At 35.7% G+C, this 21107-nt stretch overlaps 1 protein-coding gene across 4 annotated transcripts in view; it reads left to right on the top strand.

Moving 5' to 3' along the window:
- LOC145684211 (solute carrier family 35 member F3) overlaps nt 1–21107 on the top strand; it is a 279497-nt gene that overhangs the window by 206768 nt on the left and 51622 nt on the right. Inside the window, exon 1 of one of the 4 annotated variants that reach the window (XR_014131253.1) lies at nt 1064–4184. The exons of the other annotated variants lie outside the window; for them this stretch is intronic. The gene's annotated coding sequence lies outside the window, so the exon portion shown is untranslated. Of the gene's footprint in view, nt 1–1063; nt 4185–21107 lie in introns of those variants that run through there. 4 annotated transcript variants of the gene reach the window in all.

Genomic DNA, 21107 nt, shown 5'->3' with positions numbered 1-21107 from the left:
CTTGATTACAATATATTTCAGTTTAGTGGTGACTAGTGAGTTTATTTAGAATTATAAAATGTCTATCAAACGTGTCAATACATTAAAATTAGGATTTCGTGCGATTCCTAACCGTCCGTCCACAATAAAAATCCATGAGTTTATTCAAACTACGTTTAAGTTAAAGGAAGAACAAATACTGAGTATTGAGTTGGATATTTATCGTAAATGTGTGTATATTAAGTTATTGTCTGACTTGTTGTGTGACAAATTATTAAGAGATCATGGTGATAGTGTTAAATTTCAAGATGATAGTGGAACATACCCCGTGACTTTAGAATTAGCTGATCGACCTTTAACCTATGTGCGAATACATGCTATTCCCACGGAATATAGTGATACTGATGTCACGCGTGCCTTGTCTATCTATGGAGAATGTAAAAGTATAAAAGACGAAATTTATGACGATACTCATATTTATAAAGTTAGATCTGGACGAAAGATCGTGACTATGTATTTGTTTAAACCTATACCGTCCTTCCTGGATATTCGTAACCAGAAGTTCCTAGTAACTTATTTCGGTCAGGACCGTACTTGTTATTACTGCCAATCTAGAGATCATTTACAAGATCAATGTTTTCAGCGTCAAAAACGGGCCTTTGTTTCAACAACAACCATGGAACATACTGAAAGTGATAAGGAACGCTCTCGGGTTTCGCCAACCCAAGAAATTAATGTGGTTAAACCTGCTAATTTGCCTACTTTAAAGTCAGATGTTGACTTTCCAAAGTTAATGACTGAGCTTACTACCCCTGTGATACAGGGCCGTTCTCTAAACACTACTCCGATAGTGCCAAAAGACAGTGTTCCTAGCCGACCATGTTCCGGAGCAATTAAGGAAAACGTCTCTCCCAAGGATATTAGTGATAGTCAGGACAGGACCTCATCTGCAGCCCCTCCAGCTTTACATGGTGCTTCTTCACTGGCTGAGTCTGATTTTCCACGGGAACATCAAGTTGTCACTGAACAAGATAGAAAGACGCTTTTGATAGACAGTGATTCCTCCTCCAGTAGTGTTGTTGATGGTGATCAGAAGCTCGAGTGCATCTATAGTGTATCGGAAGTTTCCTCTGTAAGTCCCATTTGTCCAGTTCAGTCCAAGGAAAAAGATCATCCTTTCCCCCCTGTGAGTTGTCCTAGTGGGAAAAAAGGATCTGATGCCCGGAATTCCCAGGAAGCCTCCCAAGACAAGAAACGGAAGAAAGCAGGAACGGCTATAGCTCAAGTAAAACAACCTAAGAAGACGGATCAAGGACCCTTAGAAGTATCACCTAGGATCACCCGGTCGTCTGTAGCTAAATTAGTGAGTACGGAATATCTACCTGATACCGCAGTTCCTTCTTCAGGTGAGTCACCCACAGTTTCTACTCCTACCTAAACATTCAGAAACACAGTGCTTGCAGCCAAATAGTGGTGTGGTATTATGAAGTGTGTTGCTAACATTAGACAACTTCCTATAACAATATTTATGTGTACTATCTTAAAACTAGCAACTATAAATATCAACGGAATACAATCGCCAGTCAAACTTGAAGCTCTCAATGACTTTCTACTTAAATCTGAAATAGATGTAGCTTTTCTCCAAGAAGTTGGTCCAAAGATTGTAAACGTACATCCATCATATAATGTATATAATAATTGTACATATAATAGCCTTGGTACTGCAATTTTGGTTAAAGAAGGCATCCCGCTTACAAATGTAGAATTACATCCTAATGGTCGAATTATCAAAGGTCAGGTTAATGATATCACTCTAATCAATGTTTATGCGCCCAGTGGAAGCCATAATAGAAAAGAACGGAATAATTTTTATGCAAATGAGGTAGCGCCGTTTTTTAGTGGCCCAAATAATGTTATCTTTGGCGGAGATCATAATTCAAGTATAACTCACACAACAGAACCAACTTACCATTATTGCCCTACCTTAAATGAATTGGTAAAGAATTTGTCTTTGGTAGATGTGTGGGACTTCAAACACCCAGATTTAAGGGGGGACACATTTATTACAAAAACTTCGAGCTCAAGGATAGACAGGATTTATGTAAATGATAACTTCAAATCCCAGGTTGTTTCAGTATACCGATATCCCACGTGTTTCACTGATCATCTCTGTTTAATAATGGAAATTAAAATTAATGACCAGAAGATTGCTCGGGGACGGGGATATTATCACATGAATGAAAGTCTGCTCAATGATGAGTCATTTTGTCAGCTCTTTTCTAAAAAGTGGGCTTATTGGCTTAAACAAAAGAAGTGGTTTAAAACATATATTGAGTGGTGGAATCAATACTGTAAGGACAAAATCCGAAGCTTTTGTAGGTGGTATTCCTCTGAAATTTATGCTGATAAGCGAAAACTTTATAATTTCTATTATAAATGTCTATTAGAGGCACAAACTGAAGCGATGACAAATCGCTCGGCCCTTATCTCTGTACGTAAATACAAAGCCAAATTATTACAATTCCATAAACAGAAAATGGAAGGGATTAGGTTACGTAGTAAAGTTCCAGGGTTTCCGGAAGAAGAACAATGCTCTCTTACACATGTGTTAACAGAAGCCAAACGTGGACGGAGGAAACTCATCACGTCACTCACAGATGCTCAAGGCTCCATTCAAACTACTCAGGACAATATTCGTAACACCCTGTATGATTATTACTACCAGTTATTTGGAGTCGCTGCTGCTACCGGCTGCGAAAATAAATTACTTGACAGTGTGCCTGCAGTGCTAAATGATGAAGACAATCAAATTTTATGTGCTCCGTTTACTAAAAATGAAGTACAAAGAGCTGTAAATGCTGCAAAAAAAGGAAAATCTCCTGGGCCCGACTCTATCTCTGGCCGTTTATATGTTAAATTTTGGGATATAATGGGCGATACACTAACATTGATTGTAAATGAATGGTTCTTTGCTTCAGAGACTATCAAGCGCCCTAATCCAGCCGTCACGGTCTTTATCCCTAAAACTGTTCAACCATCTAATGTTAGCCATTATAGACCTATATCCCTTCTTAATACAGATATCAAAATTTTTAGTAGATGTATTAAAAACAGACTACAGGACTACATGGATAAGTTATTACAAAATTTGCAATATGTGGCTGTTAAACAGAAAACCATCTATCACCTTTTATTAACTATTCGAGATAGTATTACTATTTGTAATGATTGCGCTCTTAAAGCGGCTCTGATAAATTTAGATTTTAAAAACGCCTTTGATAATATTGAACACTCGTACTTATGGTCTGTTTTCAGAAAATTCGGTTTTAATGAACAATTTGTTACATGGATGAAATATTTTTATAAAGATGCTCATACGAAGTTAAATGTTAACGGTCACCTATCCAACAACATTCCCATCAAACGTTCAATAAGACAAGGTGATCCCCTTTCAATGTTGAGTTTTGCTATTAGCCTTGCTCCCCTGTTATATGCTATGAATGACCGCCTAACTGGTCTAAATATTATTACCCCTGCTATAAAAGTGGCTAGTTATGCAGATGATGTAACAGTTTTTGTCTCTTCAAAACTAGATTATTCTCTCATGATGGAATGTGTTCGTGAATATGAGGTAGCATCTGGGGCTAGATTAAATGTTTGTAAATCGCATATGTTAAACATAAACAATAGTATTGATTTTAATGATATAGATACCGTCCCTCAGGCCGACAGTATCAAAATTTTAGGAATTACCTTTTATTCAAACATAATGCACACTATTGATCATAACTATACGAATATTGTAAACACACTGCGTCATTCAGGTTATGTAAATCAATCCAGAAATCTATGTTTATATTCTAGAGCTAAATTTATAAATGTTTATCTCTTAAGCAAAATCTGGTATTTGGCAAATGTATTACCTATGCCTCAACTCATAGGAAAACAAATTCAAAGTTTATGTGGTTGGTTTCTATGGAAACATCAGGTCTTTCGTGTTAAATATGATGTAATGTGTTGTTTACATTCACAAGGTGGCATCGGTCTGTTCAATGTGCAAGAAAAAGCTGCAAGTTTGTATGTTACTCGCTCAATGACCTTGTACACAGACGAAGCGAATAGTGTAACACAACAACTGCTCACTTACGTATTAGCACGAACAGAGAGGAGTCTACCCCTGTGTATGGCTCATCTCCCTCAAAGCTGTAAGTACTTGGAAACTGTTTTGTGTGATTATATATATCTGTCGCAGCTTTTTGATTTTAAAACTTTAAGTAGTAAACAGCTGTATGTTTTTAAAATGACTAGATTATATGTCCCACCTAAAATTGTGTTAGATGAGTACTTGTGTAATTGGTCCAATATTTGGGCCAATATCAATGACTTGACCTTGTGTGTTGCCAGCAAATCTATCTGGTTTATGATTGTCCATAATGTTATTGATACTAAAGAAAAGAGAAACAAATATGGTTTTAGTCCTGATGCTCTTTGCAATAGATGTAACAATATAGATACGTTGATTCATAGAATCACGACATGTCTGGAATCCACAAAAATCTGGTCTCAGTTACGTCACTTTTTAGCCATTCTTACTCGTAGTTCGGAACGCAATATAAATATTAGCATAGTTTTAAGACCTGATTATCGTTTTTATCCTGTTAGTAAACAACATAGTGTCAATTGGTATATAGGAACGACCGTCAAATATATTTTTAATTCCAACTTAGAAGCAGGGGGAGCCTTCTATGTACAGTATTTACAAAAAGAATACTCCAAATTAGCAAAGGATGTACGTAATAAGCTATTTGCAAATTTTATAGCCAACTCATTGTTCTAGTAACTTCCTTTCTTTGTGCCAAAAGCCTAACCGCTTCAATGTAATTGATTCTTGAGTTACAATAAATTTTCATTTAAAAAAAAAAAAAAAGTGGACTAGCGCAACATGCAAGTTATAAAAATCGTTTTCGGCGTGGGTTCAATTCCTGCATGTGGAAAGTTTATTATTTTTAAAATTTTTTATAACACTTCTTTCGTTAAAGTAAGGTTAAAAATAATATTCAAAAAGTGATTTAACGATTATTTTTTTAAAAATTTTCATTAAACTTCTTTCATTGAAATAAGTTTGCCCTTGTACTGTATATATCCACAGCAAAAGTAGTAGTAATAGTAGTTGAGTTGAGTTGATTTTGAGTTTAACATCCCGTTTAGCAGCGAGGCTATATGAGACGTGGACCTACTGATTAACGTGGAATCCGAACCACAAGAGCTCCCGCCGGGAATCGAACCCGGGTCTCCCACGCCAAAGACGCGTACGCTAACCGCTTAGCCACGAAGAAAGTAGTAGTAGTAGTAGTAATAGTAGTACTAGTACTAGTAGTAGTAGGAACGGGTTAGAACCCTGCAGGGGTTGGTTCGGTTCTGTACTCGAAATCAAAATTGGCAAGAATGCCGAAACTTTTTTGATCGGCAAAAATGCAAGCAGGCTAAAGGAGACGGTGATGATGAAAAATCTTTGAGTTTTACGTCCCACGGCTATGCTTAAGGAGACGGTGATGATGAGTAATGAATGAAATGGTGGAATGAAGAAAGTAGGAAGAAAGGGGAGAGCCCCGAGAAAACCCACGCACACGGTATTCGTACCCCCATAAAGTTCACTTGGCGGGGCTGGGGTCGAACCCGGGACTCCAAGCACCAGAGGTGAACGTTCTACCACTGAGCCACCGCACTATATTTAAACATATTACAGTAAGAATGGAGTATTGTATTAACACCCCACAGTCATCGCTGTGCAAAATTTCATCATAATCTGACTTGGGACAATGAGTGGAATTAACGTTGTAAGATTTGATATCAAATTTGAAATATTGCAAGTAAGAGAAAAACATTGAGTCTCATATTTGAAAATAAATTCGGCTCAAATTGCCTGAGACTATATATAAGTCTCAACAGAACTTGTGGAATGCTCAAAATAAATGTAGCTAAAAAAAAAAAGAAACAATGTGCTTTATGTGGATTCGAACCCGCGACTCTATGCGCACAAGTTCATTACGCTAACCATTCATCTAAGAAACCTAACGAAGAAGGCTCCTTTGTTTAAATTTGTAACGGAGGGACACTATTATGTGCAGGCTAATTCTCTCTCTCTCTCTTACGTTTCACAAATATCACATGTTTCGTCCATTTTTGAATATTAACTATGCTTTTTGTCTAGTTTTCAGCAGACAATTAGTTCTTCCAAATAAAACTTAACTAACACAGTAGTAACCAATGTTTTCTTTACTGATTTTCTAGAGGAGGGAGAACTGAGGATCTTGGCCAGCTCTTGCCAACTTAAGAATTGCAGCCCCATTTCTGGGCCCAGGGTGACCATCCCTCCAAGTGCTTGGGCGAAATTTCTCCCACATTTATCATTCTCCCCTACCTATCAGAAAAAGGGTGCCTAAATTGTTAGCGAGATTTCTCCCCTCCTCTAATGAATTCCACACTGATTTGCATGCTACATAGATAGGAGAGATTCTGTGTCTCATAAGAAAATGCATGTTTTTTGGGATAGTATCTCTTGCCCCTTGAAGGGATGGAAGATATGAGAAAATCAGTTCGCTTAATGTAATTGACCTTTAAAACTTTTAAAGCTGTGGATCCTGGTAAAACAACAAAATACATTACCTTTGAAAATGCAATTTACACAACAAATAACACGAATAATTTGACAAGTAGGGAAAGCAGAGAAACCGTTATATGGTAACACGACAGAAACGGAAATAACAAGCTGAATGTTTAAAGTATATAGCAAGAAAACAAGGTCCTGAGTATATGGAGTAGTAGGTAACGTTCTAACCTACCAATCAGCTGAGCCGTGTACGAATATCTTCGTCAAGCGCACATTTTTTTCTTTTCGCCGAAATAACAGCCATTACTTGTAGTATTTTCTTTTGGTTTTCGTCAAAGGAACAGCCATTACTTGTAGTATTTATTTCTTTTTTTTCCGCCGAAGGAACAGCCATTACTTGTAGTGTTAGAGTTTTATATATGGTTTCATTCTGTTAGATTTTTTCTTATTCTTGTCTAAGATAATAATATAAGGCTGAAAGTATGGTTCTACCTATAAGTAGGTAGATTAAAAATAACGGTGTTCTAGTTTTTTGTATTAATAAAATATAAAAATAAGCTTACATCCGAAACTAAATATGTAAGTAATTGAATATGCAAGGTGGCATCCGAAGCAGTACAACGTGAATCGCTTTCAGGTATCTGTCTTATCTCTGTCTTAACTAGGAACTGAGCATACTTTAAAAAAAACACACAATCTTATCAAAGAAATATTGGTCTGTGTGAAAACAGAAAGAGAAAAGGAATGAAACAATATTAGTATATTTTGTTTTTATTATTAGATGTTTCAGTATGTTGAAAGAAGAAATCACGTTCACTATTTAATAAGAATATGATTAATAAACTAGTATTCATGCCGAGTGCAGAGACATTATGTATTCTGGATGGTCATATTCTATTTGGGAATACTCACGTGAGAATGAAAATAATGTAACATTTATAAAATCAACCCTATCAAGAGATCATTTCCTGATAGGAGTTAATTTAGGTTAGGATCCCAAGTTAAGTTGTAGAACCATGTATCATATAGTCTCGGTGCTGAAAGAGATGTTCCACTACCAATAAACCAACTGATCAGTTTTAGAACTGTCAATTTGAGGATAGATGATTGGTTTGTGAATTGTGAAATGTCTCTATTAATCTACATGCTATGCATGGAGCAATTTCCATGTAACCCAAAATAGATTAAAGTCACAAATCCGCGTGATCACTCGCTCAACTATTGTGACCTATAATTAAACTTGATTTTTAGTTTCCCAAAACTGTGCTTCTAGGTCGCTAATACAGGTTCAAAAGACCCGTAAATATTATCTAAAACATCAAAAAATGGAATACACAATTCGTTTAAAAATATAGGCTGGAGCAATCTTTAAAGGTCAGACGAACTAGTTGAAATGCTCATTCTTCGAACGAGAAGAATAAGTTTATGGAAATATTATTTGCGAAATATTGAAACCACTCTCCCAATAAAATAGCATATCAATCGGAGAGGAATGAAAAAGATCCAAGTGAATCCAGCTGCTAAATATCATCTAGATTTATTTGAAATAGCTAAAATGCTTACTCACATGGCCAGTTTATGAACACAAAATTGGAAATGAAGATACTGTAGCCAAGCACGCCGATTTCTCTGTAAATTTGGGGGTCATTCAGATAAAAAGGCATATATGAGTATTTTAAGACAAATTGCATTCAAATTATGCCAAATATTGTATATTCATAAATACAATGCAGGGGCCCCACATGAGCTTTGCAGAGACCCGGGCCCCCCGGATCCCCCATGATAGGCGCCTTTGATTGCAGCAGTTGCCTTGTTTTCTTTGCTAGAGTTGGGATTTCCGAAAACGATGGACCATGTGGTCACAGATTTGCAAGAAAGAGTTTAAATGCCGAGTTTCATCTTCCTATGATGAGTGATTCGTCAGAAACTCTATCTTTGAAGTATATTTTTAATACGCCTTTCCTCGCTTACAACATGTATTGTATGAAAAAAAAAAAAACATGAGAAACGCCCAACTAGAGTTAACTAGCTTGGGGAAAGGTAAATTAACTTCGGGGCCACTATATATACAATTTAAGGTGTTAATATTACAAACTGGAGGAGCGCAATAGCCAGATATAGTGGGAAAAAGCGTTTTAAAGATTCCAACTCGCCTTATGTATAACACGACGCGTGAAGTTATCAAGTAACGGCGTTGCAGAGATACGAGGATCAATTTCTTTCGTGGAAAAGATCCTGGGTTTGATTCCTGCTGGAGCCAGTTTTTGTGTTTTGCTTCAACCAATAATGTAGCCATTTGTTACTATAAGTGAAATATTAATTCATCATATATTTACTATACATAAAACAAAAGAAATGTGCCAATCAGTTGTAAATACTTTGAATATTCAATATTAACTAGCAATATTAAGATATTCAATATTAACGTATTCCGCGTTGTTTATTGATACCACTCGTTTTAAATAAGGTTTTTATGTATAAAGTTTCATCTGACAGGTATTAGATATTCTATTTTTGGCATAAGTTTTAACACCCTCTCGAAGTACGTTTTTCACGCGCTACCCTAGCCTGCTATTCGCGCGTTACGCTAGCTAGCTGTTTAAGTTGGTCAAAAAATTTATATCATAAATTTTAAGCTTCTAACCCTTCCTACTCCTACTATTTCTACTCCTACTACTACCACTATTATTATTACGTTTCTGCACAAAAGTAAATAAATCACTATTTGAGTATTATTTTCATCTATTTTTAATGAAAGAAGTGTTATGAAGATAACAAAAAAATTAAGCAACTACCTTTGGGCCGGGTTCGAACCCAAGACATAAACGTTTCCCATTATTAACCTATAGCGCTAGCACACTCGGCCACGAGGGTCGACAACAGTAATTGTCTGATTTATGTTAGATGTATACTACATGGCAAGACATGGATAACGCCATCCAATCAGAACCGTGTATTTAGTTACTACTTCTGGGAATATTACTTCCCCAAGCTAGTCCTCAACAATCCAGTCCGAGGTGTTAACTATGTTAATAAATTTAATATCGAACGGTTCGGCCATTTTTCTTTATGGTAGACAACGTATTTTTTTCATTTATATACTATGTAGATGAAGATTAATAGTATTGTTACTGTATTTAAGTTACTTCTTGATATAAAAAATGAGATGTTATGAAAATGAAATCTTTAAGTTTAACGTCCCACGGTTATGCCGGTTAGGCTATAGGAGACGGGGATAATGAGAAATGAGTGAAATGGTAGAATGAAGAAAGTGTGAGAACCCCAAGAAAACCCACGATCACGGTGTTAGTCCACCACAAAGTCCACACGGCGCGAGCTGGGCTCGAACTAGGAACCCCAAGCACCGGAGGTGAACGCTCTACCACTGAGCCACCGCGCCCCAATGAGATGTTATGTTTAATGTTTAACAATCCTAGCATTTTCTATGTTATCAACAGTCAAGTAGCAAATTTTGTGTATAATATTTATATTACATTGAATTTAATGTGTCACGTTAGTAGCAAATTAAACATGAATGCTAAAATGCTGTTCAGGTTCAGTTCTCAAGAGATTTTCTTTCCTGTCTTTCTATTATTTTGTCAATAGCTTACAAAACACTGAACCTCGATTTTGCATGTATAATCTTTCTAACATTTTTCCCATATACTTTTCTCAACGTTTAAGTTCTTTAGGCTAAAGGAGACGGATGATTAATGAAAGTAAATTCTAGTTAAGGTAAGATTTTAATAGACTCTTAACGGGAATCGAACACAAGACTACTAGAGCAAAAAATGCACGCGCTAGTCACTAGACCAGCAGAAAACATGTAAGTTCTCTTAATTCGCCGTGTGTATGACGACGTTTCGTCCTCTCCAGGTATGTTCCGGTCATACCGGGACACGAGTGTGATTGCTTCGAGGTCACGAAATTCGTAAAAAGTTTCATCGCTGCTTCCACCACCAGTATCACTAGTATAATAATAGGGTCTGTTCTAACCTCAACGGGTAAGAACTGACTGTGATCAGATGGATTTTTTCTAAAAATGGCGTTCGAATCTCGGCAGGGACTTATTTTGTACGGTTTATCAAACATTGTTAGGGTCATCAAGTCTAGGAGACTCAGGTGGGCAGGTCATGTAACCAGGATGGAAAAAAGTAGGAACGCTTTCAAAGTCTTAACTGGAAGACCAATCGGAAAACGACCATTAGGAAGACCTAGGCGCAGATGGAAGGACAACTTTTAGATGGATTTCGCAGATATAGGAATACAAAGTAGAAAATGGATCCAGTTGGCTAAGGATAGAAGTCAGGGAAAGCTTTTGTGAACGTGGAATTGATCCTATGGGTTCCATATGCCATAGAGTTAGTTAATTTTAGGCGAAATTTATGGACTTTATATGTATTTCGTGCGGCTAGCTAGTTTCGATTTTTTTTTAAATATGGCCCTGCCAAACATCAGTAACTTTCGCGAAAAGAAAAGTGTCATATTGATAAACGTTGCTGTAAGCTTTTTACTTTAATGCTTGAGACAAATTGTTTGGGATTGAAATAGGTAAACGATTGGGGATTAATTCAAAATTAAATCCCAATACTTCCACCTAAATGACATAATTAACATTTAATCCTAATTTCTAATGTCTTTTCTGCAGTTCGCGACTTGTATTATACGAGGAGAAAGTTTTGATATAAATAAAAAAAATCGATATAAATTTTAAAAAATCAAAAATGATATATTTTTTAAAAAATCATGATTTTTTTCACCCTGGTCAACAGTCTCACACCCAAAAACAAATAAAAAGATCCACACTCGTCATATTATTTTCTCAAAAATAGAAAAAGAGTTTAGTTAGAGTTATATTTATATTTGCGGGTAGTAACTTGCTTGTTTACAAAAATAAAATTAATAATACCCACAATGAACATGCATCAATAAATAAATCAACCCATAATATTACTCTGATCCTTATTACATGCCTTCACATTCATACATCCTGTGGATTATTTCGTTTGTGATTCCAGTATCAGGAAAAGTGCCTAGAACTAAAGTAGTGTCTGTGTTGAGAGACAAAGCTGTTGAACTAGGATGTTCACATAAGACAGTAAGGCAACGGTTTACTGCGGCTGGACTCCATCACGCACAACCAGCTATGAGAACTATTTTGACAGATTACCACAAGGAAAGGCGTTCAGAATGGGCTAAGAAGAACGTGAGTCTTTCACAAGCCTATTGGGATCTCGTCATCTGGTCTGATGAGAAGGTGTTCCTCTCTGATCTGCAACCGAGAATGATATTATACAGGCCACGCGGGACACGATACTTCCACAACATGTCATTCGCACCGAACATTCAAGACGAGTTTCAGCTCATTTTTGGGGCTATATGACAGCTGAAGGTCCGCGCGAGATTATTCCTGTTCCTGGACGAATGACTAGTGCGACTTATATCCAAGTACTGGAGGATACACTGCTTCCGTCTCTACACGAAAAATTTCCAGAACAAGAGGAATTCGTGTTTATGGAAGACAACAGCGGTGTTCATACCTCGACGCAAACTCAAGCATGGTTGGAAGATCATCCAGAGCTAATATGTATAGAATGGCTTCCTCGATCGCCAGACCTTAACCCCATAGAACATCTTTGGGCCTTAATGGTTCAAGAATGGAAAGAACGTCAACAAGACCGTAACAAAGGAATTCTTGAGGCACATGTAATAGAACTCTGGAATAATATCCAACAACATCCAACTATATTCTCGAATCTTGTAGCTAGTATACCTAATCGTTTGGGTGACGTTATAGAAGCAGAAGGTGACTAGACAAAATACTAGAATTCTTTCATTTCCAAATATTTGCCTTTTATTGATCTTTTCTTCTTTTGTTCAATGGTAAAGAACTTATACATTTCATTTTTGTTCTCAATTAACCTAAAAGACATTTGAAGCTGGATTAAATGTCTTAGGTTTTCTTCATCAAATTCAACTTTGATTTTATTTTCATCCCAATTAATGTTCAAGAGACCTTTGGAGCTAAAGTTAAATATTTTATTTCGTTTTTAGAAAAATTAGCTTTAATTTTATTTTTTTCCTAATTAACCCATTAGTGCCCAGAATTTCCCACTGGTATTTTGAAACGTTTTTTTCGCATTTTGGTCTTAATAGTACTCTAAAATAGATATTAGAATATTTTTGAAAAATATTTATTTTTTCTTGTTTTTTTAGCCCGGCAACTTAACTTGCCAACAGACATATACATATTAAAAAAGGGAAAATTTTCAAAAGTTACAATTTTTAAGGAGAAAATACACTGGAAAATCATACCTATTAAAATCAAATCAATCCTTCCTTTACAGACCTTCAATCCTTCCTTCTGTAGTATTTCAAATCAATCCAGTTGAGTCTTTCTCTTCAAAACACATTGTACCCAAAAAACAGTGCTAACCTCGCATTAATATATTATACAAAGAAAATGCAAGAATGCTATAACGAAACAGACTCCAAAATTATTTTACGGTTAAAACCAGCAATGCCAATAAATGAGTTATTGCGCTATGACGAAAAACTGCCGTGGCAACTTAAGTTGCCAAGGGGCAGCAATGGGTTAATGCCCAAAAGACATTTGGGGCTAGAATTATATATTTTATTTCTTCTTTACAAAATAACGTTTTTTCACACTACTTGTGCTGTGTGTTAAAGAAGCGAGCGGATTTCGTTTCAACTTTTACATTTACATTATCTTTCTCTTCATCAGTTTCAGTCCCTACCAACAATAGTAGTTCTTACACTTTCAAAAAAAAAAAAAAAAGTTGCTTCATGAAATCAGGTTTAACAAAAGCACAGAAGTTATCGTAAAATGTAATCTTGAAATTGGCTTAATTTTCCCAACTTTCATGCATAACAGCATAAACAATAGACCTAACTACAGCCTGAAAGAAAACATACCTACTATTTCATGAAAAATGGGAACTTTGGAGAGAAAATGCTAACAGTTTCTCGAAATGAAATTAATTCACCTTTTTTTCCCTCCAACTTCAACTCAAAACAATAACTTTATGCCTCTAATTTCAAACAAAACACATTATGTTTCACAAAACTAATTTACACGAAATATTTCGTGTTACATGACAAGAGGAATGAAATTTACTCCTTTATTATTGGGCAAATATAATTCCAAACAGCGAAGTTAATTGGGAACCTACAAAACAATATTTGGAATTTTGTAAAGGAACATGATTGGGAGGGGGCGATTGGTCATTCTTGACTGATTTTACCCCTAAAAGTGTGGCTTGTTCATAAACTCCAAATTACATTTGCACCATATTCTTTAAAAATTAAACACTTTTTACAGAAGTTATACTGGATCATTTTTAAACGGTAGGGTAAAGTAATTCAACCTCTAATTCTTGATAGCCGGCGTACTTACGTCTCCAACCACATTATCATTCCATCAAGTCTACCATCATAATTCACATCGCTCAATCATCGTCCCCCTTAGTCTACAGGGCATAATCTTTGGACGTAAAACTGAAAAAAGTTAATTTCATTTTCTCTTGACCCCAATTGACTTCGTTTAATAGGGATGATCGAGAAGTCCCAAAGAAAACATACGCCATCTTGAATCAAATTGACTCAATATGGTGGAAGTTATTTTTAAACATATTTTATTATAATATTTAAATAACCAAGTTTCGAAGTTCAGAGGAACTTGGTCCCTTTTACGCGCTTATCCATTGCCAATTTCACCCGCAACAAATTCGAATGATGCGGATGGCCTAAAGTAAAAATAGCCTATGTTTTGTCTAATCAAATGATCTTCAGTTGTTTTGCCTATAACACAAAATTGTTATATATGTGAATGTGCAAAGGGTGAGTGTTTTAGCTTTCACCCCTTATTCTTGATAGAGTTAAATCCAAAACAATAGGATTATTAGTTGAAACCATAAGCCAATTTTCATTAAAATGAAACCAAAACAATAAAAGATAGTTGTGAAACAGGCAAACGGCCGCACATACACACAAATGTCAGTTGAGTCGAATTGTAGCGCTTGTCTTTGATCAATTTCACTATGTTCCATAAAAATGGGATTTGTTTAAAGATGTCTTCGCGGAACAGTTTTCAATCAGGGACGAATAATTAACTTCCTCAGTATTGACTGATTTCAGCCCCAAGCAGTAGAATTGTGGGAAAGGCTTATAGAACATATACTTCGTATTGTACTAGCATCTAATCACTTTTATGGATCTCGAACCGGCTCGGTATGTTGAGGTGACTGAGTCGTGAGCCGAGCCGTTGACAACACTACAAGCTGCTTAGCTACACCCACCGGCTTCCACTGGGCCACTGCGGCCCCCACCTTTGTAACAGTTTGTAGTAATATTCATTATCTTCACCCACAGAATCAACTATCCAGTTGCGATTATTAAATTATACATATGTATTTTATTTATTTATTCACTAAAATATTTACGATACAGCCAAAAGATCATTATTTTTGTAAAATGACTATTATTTAAATGAAGCAGAATGAATATTCTACTTGAGTTTAGAACAATCACTTGCTACACTTTTAGAACTAGACCTGATAGTTTATGCTCATTATTTCTGACAATTTTCTACAAATTACTTAGAGACTATTCGGAGTAAATGTTTTACGTAGTTTAGTTATATTTTATTTTAATATATTTTAAATATATTTTATTTTATTCTTTTTGTTTAATAAATATAATTATATTTTTCTTTCTTCTTCTATGGGAATTAACAATTCTCATTTTTTCTTTTTATTATGGGAATAAGGAAAATATTCTGAACAATTTTAAAGCACTTAACACCAAGGCGTAGATAAATATGCTATTTTATTTCGTTATCTGTGTGATATATGAGATATATATTTTTCTTTCATATATAGGAGAATTAACGTTTCTCTTTAGTCTCCTAAGGAAATTAGAAAAATGGATATTCATAACAGCATTGGTTTCAAACACTTAATGTCAAGGAGCAGATAGACTATTATATTTTGTTCTCCCCATGAAATAAGCATACCTTTTTCTTTCTTTCTTTCTTTCTTTCTTTCTTCATAGTGGCCCTTAAGACTTACCTAGTCGATAGCCAGAAGTTTGCCTGAAGGCATAACGTCGCGTAGCAAACAACTCGGCTCGACACGTGCCAATATACCTACTTTCTGAATAGAGTTGGAAGTCATTTTATTTATTTTCATGATTTCATGGAAAGTTATATATATATCTTCGCTTCTGCTGTACTACTACTATCACTACTACTTATCTCCCCAAAAGTAAGCAGATCTCCTTTTTGAGTACTTTTTCATCATATTTTATTGAAAAAAGTGTTATGAACGATTTAAAAAAAATATAAATTTCCTTCGGCCGGGTTTGAACTCACGCCAAAAGCAATTCTTGGTACCAGCCTACAACGCTAGCGTACACGGCCACGAGGACCGATAGCAACAAGCGTATGATTTCTGTTATATACATAGGTATAGGCTATTTAGCAAGATTACGGATAACGCCAACCAATCAGAATCGTGTATTTAGTTACTACTACCGGGAGTACTCTCCCGAGCAAGATCTCAACAACCTAGTCCAAGCTAGAGGTTAACTATGTCAATAAAATTCATTTCAAACGGTTCAGCCATTTTTCGCTATAATAGACAACATATTTTTAATGTATATACTATGTAGATATACGTTAATAGTATTGTTACTGTCTTTTTTATTTAAGTTATTTATTGATATAAAAATGATGCATTAACTTTAATATTTAACAGCATCATACAATTTCATCGTGCGTATCACGACGTGTCGTCGTATCCAGGTCTGTTCCAGGTCACGAAATCCGTAACCAATTATCACTGCTTCCAAATACCAGTATAATAATAGGGTATGTTCTAACCCCAACGGGTAGGAACTGACTGTGGTTAGATATTTTCCCTAAAAACGGAGCTCGGTTCTCAGTAGAAGCCTATGGTTTCGGATCCCACGTTAAGCTGTAAATCCATGTCTTATATAGCCTCCCTGCTGAATGGGACGCTAAAGTAAAACCAACTACTACAGCTAATAACAGACATTCTACAAAGAGCTCTGCAGACCATTTTCTTCATAAGAAATATTTATTTTTCATATCAAACAGAGCAAACATAAATGTATAATTACAAGGATTCTGTTAAAATCTTCCGAAGTATTCAGAAACCTAAGAACCCCCCCCCCAAAAAAAATAACAAGAAACACACACACAAAAAAAAAGATTTGATGTATGAACTTCTACGAAAGATAAGTTCAAGCAAGCGAAGTAGGCTATTTTTAGCATTATTCAATTGGATCAGTTGCTACATTTGCTAATAAAAAGTTGACGTTAAATGTTCTCCCTGAAATATACGTAAAGGAGAAAATACTTTTTGAATAAAGATCCGGCTTTAGATTGGTTGATTTATATAAAAAGAGTGAGTTTGTAACGACACAATTACAAGCATGGGATTCAAACTTGTGTTGCGTTATTCAAGGTTTAAAGTTTTTAACATATTTCAGATTCTATCGAGAATCAAATTCAAGGTGTATATTTCAAGGTGAAGTGTCCCTATCTGTTCAAGAAACTTGTATTTCAGAATCTACTGGCAATATTATCGCTAACTTCAAATACCCTGTATTTCATTCAGTTTAGTGTATTATAAAACATTGCTTAGTTCTATTATAAAATTGTTCATAATATTTGGCATATTATTTTCGATATTTTAAAGTATATATATATATATAATTAGTTTAATTTCTTTATATAATGAAATGTAATCCCATAGTGACAGTTTGAACAATAATCTCTGTTTTGTTAAGGACTAAAGGATGAGAATTTTATATATATAAACGAAAAAAAAAATTAGTGATATTTAGTTCCAGAAATAGGGATGATCGAAGTCAATGTGCTGATCACACACAAAACAGTTTAAATCCATTTCCTTGACCATAGCTAATTATGGACTACAATTGAAGTGAATGCAATTTATTTTGAGCTGTAATCTTATTCATAGTTCTTATTAACAGTCAAATTTAGAAGTTTTACGCATGTAAAATTCTACTTCAATTTTTCGCTTGACAAGAAAAAAATAAATAAATACTTGCAGAATATCGAATCACACCTTGAACTGTAACCATATGTTTCTTTCTACTGGAGTCCTACCTGATCAATAATAAAATAAAAATAAAAAACAGCGACGCGGAGATTCGAACACGGGTCGCAGGAATGGGAATTCTATACGGATCCAATGAGCTACGAAAGAAGATATACGAACAATCTACGCTATAAGTATATGGTACTAATCGTAAGCTTCACGCTGTGAAATAACTTTTTTTCCTTTTATTAGGTTTTACGATATTTCTATAGTGTTTTAAGTGAACTGCAAAGAGATAGATCATGTAGTTATCAATTTGGTTAGGGATTGAGCTTTAAAAACTTTTAAAACATTTAATTAAATCGCGATACGGTAGCAAGGAATGTGTAGTACCTTCAACCATAATTTTATTCTTCCAAGCAAAAAAGAATGCCTTCGTTCTACGCATTTGGAGTTCTTAAAAGTAAAATTATAGCATAATTAAACGTGTGATTTTGCCATTTGAATGTAAATTTATGTCCCTTACTGACCAAAACAAATCTTATGGGCGCAATCTGCTTCCTAAGCCCCGCGTGTGTGCTTCTCCCTGTTCCCAATAGAAAATTTAGCTTAGGTATTTTCTGCAAAACTATTCGCGAGATATAGAATTTCATACTCAGTACTTCTGTTTACCTGGTACGGGAATTCATAGAATTGGAAATAATTCCTTTGTGTAATTATAATTATGCAGAACAGCGATGAATAAATGTTTTATGTTGCTTAAAATGTATGCAAATTGTTAGGAAATTTTCTAGAGTGGTGGAAAATATTCTTCTCAGGCTGGGACAACAGTAATTAAGTTAGTGCCAAGGAAAGAAAAACTAGAGACGGGGAATTTCCCTAGCTTCCCCCTACAAACAAATCACTGGTCGTAACGAACGCTTTTCCTGACGTATGACCGTGGTACTCTGTGTGGCTCCGTGGATGAGTGAGCAAAGGCGTGGCTTCGTAATCATGGGGTTTAGGGTTCGAGTCCGGTCGAGGCAAGTTGGTATTTTTTTCCATTGTTCGTTCCCCATATCTTAAGATGTTTCTCTCCCTCCGTAATCATCTGATGCTCTCAACTGAGTTCTCCACTTGAATTCAGCAATTGGTTATGGGATGCTCTCAAGTTCGGGTGAGCTTTTACATGTCTACTTACAAAATCAAAATTTTCGACAAAATATGGATGCTATCCGATCATTTTGTCTCCAATTCTGAATTTGCACATGTGAGTGTATTTCTCCTTCATCATATTTGCATCTCACGTTCTCCTATGTTGTCAGTTATGACAAAATATGGTTTGGGAGCAAGATTTCAAATCATAAAAACGCTATACCAATGGGTTCACTCTCGCTAAGCATTTGATTAAAAGCATATGTTTTCATACTGTAGGAGGGGAGCTTTTGCTCTTCCTACCCCCCCCCCTGAAGTTACAGAATATTTATTTAGGTTCTGTAAAGTCATTTCAGATCAAACGACTTAAAGAGAGTTCATTTCAACAGCAACAGGACTGGGCTTTTATTTGTTGTTGCACTTTATCTTCACGAATAGGACGAATAACAAATAGTATATTTGGCATAAGAACTACACGTATAAGATTCATTTTATTTTGGAGAAATGATGCTGTAGACGGTAGTGGGAATTTCACCCAAGTGTACGGGAATTTTCATTGCCTGGCGATTATGCCACCCGCCTTCTTGTAAAGTTAATTTGGTTGCAATACTTCCAGCAAATACTTTGGACTCAACTGGTGGAGCACTCTTGCCGTAAATCTCCATATGGCTGTACCATTTAGAAGTGTCCCCCGCTGTACACTTTCTCATTAAAACTATCATTGTTTAACAAGGAAATGATTGATATAGTATGAAAATTTGATCTTACACTTCATGTGTAGTCTTTCTGTTATTTAAAAAACACTCTAGTTCTATCATTTTTCTGAACATAATAGAAGTATTTTACAATTATTTATCGCCTTTTCAGGTGCAGAATAATACCCGTTTAATACTACATAGACGTAGTACAGGCACGTAGCCATGGGGTGGGTCCGGAGGGTACGGAGCCCCCGCCCCTTCGAAACCAGAGATGAAAATAAATTAAGGAAGGATGGAACAAAAAGAAATGATACAAAGAAGAATCAGCGTTAAAAATAAAAAGCTAAAGCAAGCGTTTGGATACTCTTTCTTGTGGGGAGCTTTGTGTGGGGAAAACGGGAGGGGAGGTCAAGTTAAAAACAGATATTATTGTAACGGAGCATTCCGAATTCCATCTGGCTCCATACTAATCCTATGGACTACAAATGACGATCGATAAACCGGTACTATCAAATAGACTCCCAGGTAGAACTTAAGAAATGCCCCCAATCACCAATAATATAAGCATGGCAACACAGATTCCAGTTACACTTGTCACAAGAAATTTTCAATTTCGCGGCAACACTAATCTGTTTTATAGGATGTCTTTACTACCGAAAGAGATCTCGTTGCTATCTTTGATGGCATTAAACGAATATAAGAAAAAGAACAAGAAAGAAGACAAGAAAAACCGAGTTTGAATGACCTCGGAAGACTATCTTTTTCAATACTTTTAAAAAAATATTCTTTTATTCGAGATTTCTTCATAGTTGGTTATTAAAATACTTATTAATATACGTATCCTCATTTTATTGTCCTAACCAATATGGGTATGTTGCCAGTAAAATAGTTTAGATGGATCGAGTCCCTGGTGTGTAACGACAGTATATCATGTCACGCCCCCCATTACAAAATCCTGGCTAAACAAACCAATATATGTTGCCAGCAAAACAGTTTAAATGGATCGAGCCCTTGGTATGATAACCACAGTATTTCGTCATGGACCCCCCTATTACGAAATCCTGGCTTATTGGACCCCCAAAGCATGGACCTCCCCCAACAAAAAATTCTGGGTGCGCGCCTGTACGAGAGTTCTTGAGTACGTTAATAGATGAGAAGGGACATCTGTTGTGCTGTTCTTGATATTTATGTATGGCGCGCTCAAAAGAAACTTTAGAAATTATAACTGAAAATTGAAAATGAAATGGAATTAAATAGTCCACTTTAACCTTCCACGATTATGCCCTTTAGGCTAAGGGAGACAATGATTAAGGCAAGTAAATGACTATCAAAGAATTGGTGGAATGTAACTGTGGGAGGAAACGAGAGCATCCTGAGAAAACCCACGGAGACGATGTTGTCTACCAAAAACTTACTTCACCGGGGATCGAACTAGGGACCTGATGCACCAGAGATAAGCGCTCTACCACTGAACCACCGTGCCCCCAACTGAAAATTAAAGTAGCGTCCATACTATATGATTCAAGATAGGGATTATATTTTAATAAGTATAAACGAAGTACTTACATGCACCCGGCA

The sequence above is a fragment of the Thermobia domestica genome, chromosome 4, assembly GCF_964235325.1.
Source record: "Thermobia domestica chromosome 4, izTheDome1.hap1.1, whole genome shotgun sequence".
Lineage (NCBI taxonomy): Eukaryota > Metazoa > Arthropoda > Insecta > Zygentoma > Lepismatidae > Thermobia > Thermobia domestica.
Note: the sequence above shows the minus strand (reverse complement) of the source record. Positions and strands in the feature narration are given on the sequence as shown.